This window comes from Bactrocera latifrons, unplaced genomic scaffold, assembly GCF_001853355.1.
Source record: "Bactrocera latifrons isolate USDA-ARS-PBARC rearing strain unplaced genomic scaffold, ASM185335v1 scaffold_61, whole genome shotgun sequence".
In the NCBI taxonomy this organism is placed as follows: domain Eukaryota; kingdom Metazoa; phylum Arthropoda; class Insecta; order Diptera; family Tephritidae; genus Bactrocera; species Bactrocera latifrons.
The window spans coordinates 532163-535978 of NW_017537279.1; positions in this window are offsets into that span (position 1 = coordinate 532163).

The following is a 3816-nucleotide window of genomic DNA, read 5'->3' on the forward strand; positions in this document are numbered from 1 at the left end:
AATTCACTGTTGTGCGTTGTTCTTGTGGTTAAGTTGCGACGTGTTCAGTTTTTTCCAAAAATCATGCAACCATTTGCTTGRAAGTGTATAATATGGGAATAAGTTCATCCATGCACTGTTGCTGAACTAGTCCGCGTTCAAAGTTGCAAAAAATAATCGCGCGWAAAGTTTTGCGTTTTGATTCAATTTTTTGGGCGATATGAGTACTTTAATATTTATTTATTTATGTTTTCAATAAATTTGTGTACAATTTTTGGCGAATAGGCAAATATAGATGATGCAACCGGCTTGGTATGTGAACTTTATATGGAAACCAGTTTAAGTCATCCTCAACAATCCGTTGTAATGATGGTCTGCTAACTCAAAATTGCGAGTTGAAACTTTTGAATTTGCAAGAAATGACAATGCAACGGACGCGGTGGTTTCTGGAACACTTACATGTAAATCTCGATAGCATGGTCTTCTTCCAGTTTCGGTGATCATGTTTGCAAACCGCACAATGGTCCATCTACTTTCCCCTTGGTTAGAAATAACAGTCCGCAAAACGTGATACAGCTGCTGTACTCAAATCTTAGTAGATTTTGCATATAGAAAACAAGTTATTGCCTTAACCGATATCAACCAAATTTGTAATATTACAGTGAAAAATGGGCAAAGTCCACCAAAAAAAAAAAAAAAAATAAATAAATAAATAAATAAAAGCATACCTACTTCTCATATAACACAATTTGAAGTTCAGTTCTGATCCTTTCACTTTTCAGTATACAAATCAAGAACTAATCAATATATTTGGCTACAACTTCTCACAAATAGTGCCCTCAAGCTATCGGCTTTTTCAATAAAATCCAGAAGCTGAACAAAATTGTTGACGAATTTGTTTCAAGCATAAATCGGCCGATAGACCTGTCGTAGATCCTTAGGAAATACCGAGACGGCCACTTGACTGGGCCATTGTGACATTTTCTGTGTGGCTTGTTTCGCCGTTCTTTTGAAACCACATATTCTTCAAGTCCRTATGATTAAATGCGGTGAACATTGAGTGGTAGCGATGTGCCGGTCTTTACCATCACGGAAGAAGCAGGGCCCATTGACGCCGCTGACCCATTAACCGCACCAAACGGTAATTTTTTCGGGATGCAGTGGTGACTCATGTACTACATGTGTGTTGCTGCCTGAACAATAACGCATGTTTTCCTTATTGACGAAACCATTCAGCCAGAAATGATTCTGATCGCTGCAAATGATTTTACGACGAAWTCCGGATCATTTTCAAGTTGTTGCTCAACCCAATTCACGAACATTCGATGAGTTTGGTGGTCAGGCGGCTTCAGATCTTATGTCAATTTGATATCGGAAGAATGTAGGTCAATATTTCTACGCACAACAACGTCACAGAGATGCCCAACGTTTTAGAATAATGCGTGRGAGACTGATTTGGGTCTTATCAATTGAAGCGTTAGCGGCAGCAATATTTCACTGCAAACACTGTGGACTAAATTTTTCCACTAGACACTCCATTGATGATCTGATGATTATAACGACCATAAATTGGACGTAGCGCTCCTAAAGTAAAAGCCACTGACTGCGAATTTCGGYAGTCAATTTTAATAATTTCGAATCGTTATATCGTATAACTTTCCATGATGAAATGGCAAATCTTACTGAAGAAAAATGTCAAGAGAAGCAGAAAAAATATGGTGTCTTTTGCTGTTTGGTTGCTTGCATTTTTTGGGCGTGGAAATAGTCCGATTGTGGCCATMTTCAACGCCAATATGCATACGATACTAAGAAATGTGTGTATTTACTTTTATTGAGATATCTTAATTTTCATTTATGCGGAYGTTCACAGGCATCCCTATTTCAACTCGTCTCGTCAACCTGATCATCTATATATACATAACCCTATATCAATTTCGATTAGTTTTAGGTGAAACAAGCAACAGTTTGCTGAACAAAATAATTATACGCTGCAGCAACATGCTGCAAGAGTATACAAATTTAGCYAGCCAAACTTTTTTCCACCACACTTCACTTACAGTTGACATTTTTATTAAAAGATTTAAAGTCAACTCGTTTAATATGATGACAGCGGTGAATGAAAAGCTAATATAAATCATGGCGAGTAGAGCAAATGGGTGCTAAGGGCATGCGACTACCAAAATTGGTAACGKGTCTACAAAATATTAGGTTGGTTGGATAAGGCATTGTATAAGAAAGTTGTTTGTGTTGAATTACTGTCATCTTTTGCGTAGTGCATGTTGCGAAAAATCTGCGTGTTTCGAAAAATCTCTGTGTTGAAACACCACAAAAGTTCTGGTTCCAGAAGTTGACTACAAGGTCTGTASTTTCAACTTATTACTTACACTTTCAACAAGCATAGGACTATATTGTCGCATTTCTGGGATACAATGTCGTGATAATGAATATGCTGTTATGATATTTCAAGTCTGCTACCAATACTTGAACGCCGAAGAAACAAGTGATTGTCATCTGTTTTGCGAAAGATTCGCAAAAACTAAGACTTATTTTCGGTCTTCCCAAGCCGTAGTTCGTTCTACTCTATATTACATATATCTGTTAAGGCTATTGTTTTGGAAATTCTTTGAAATATTGTGTTCTGTGAGCTGCTGTTTTAAAAGTTCGAAKCTACTACCACTAATTGTAGCAGGCAACTCATGAAATGTATGTCACGTTGAAGGTTTAGTTTAGCTTTGAATTGTACTTCTCTTTCTGATAAGGATTTCATGAATATTCTTTACTTAATGCAAMCACATAGGTACATGTAGTGCCTAATCGGCTTGACCTCGTCATTTATTGCTCGTTGTCTRCTATSCCCGAGAAGTAGTCGRCGAAAACGGAGTAAGAAAACGTCGYGTAACTGCATCGCTACATCTTCTCCTCTACACTCCATTGAATACTTTGCGACTGCTGCATTTCTTTCACCTCAGATATTACGCTGCRGATATTATTAAAGAAACAGACACATGTAGTTTTTCACACTAAACGGATTGCATAACAGTCATGCCAGCATGGTTTTGCACATCGCTTTGCATTTTGAACTGCATGTGAATGGATTAAACCCCAGTAAAGGAGTTACTTGGAAGTGTGGTGTTGTAATCCCTATGCGATGGCGCATTATTTCCGGTAGAGCTGTGCACACTATGGTGCCCTTGGAGTTTAGCTAAGACTGTGAAATATTTTTCTCATCTTTTATCAATTCCATCGCTCTTGTATGCTTTTTCATGCACTTGGTCTTCACCAAGTGAGCATGCGGCTTATTCAGGGTTTCTACAAAGCGACTGTTGAATATTCAGCGGAGAAAGAATTATTATGATTTGTTTATAATATAYTATACTAAATATAAGCAATAATAATTTTAAAGTGGAATTAGTATTTTGTATATATAAGTATTTTGCGATGTGAATGGTGTACGTAGAATATTTGAATTTTTAAGTCTGCTTCAAAACGCAAAAAAACAAAAATTCCATAAAGCTACCGCCGATAACTTTTCTGCAGAACTTTTCAACGCCTTCGAAAAGGAGTTTAAATATCAACGTGCTTGTCCCATGAACCAACATTAATGAWTTGACGGCACACATATGTATGTGGGGATCATCTGTGAAATATATTCCGCCCTGATTCTGAAGAGGAAAGATCAATAATCTGCGGGTTTTCTTTTTATAACTTGAGCAGGATATATTAATTTTGCCACGATCTTAGTATATAACACCCGAAGAAAACGTTGAAGACCGAATAAAATATGTATGTAAATGAACAGCATGAAGAGCTGAGTCGATTTAACCAAAAGCTGATCAT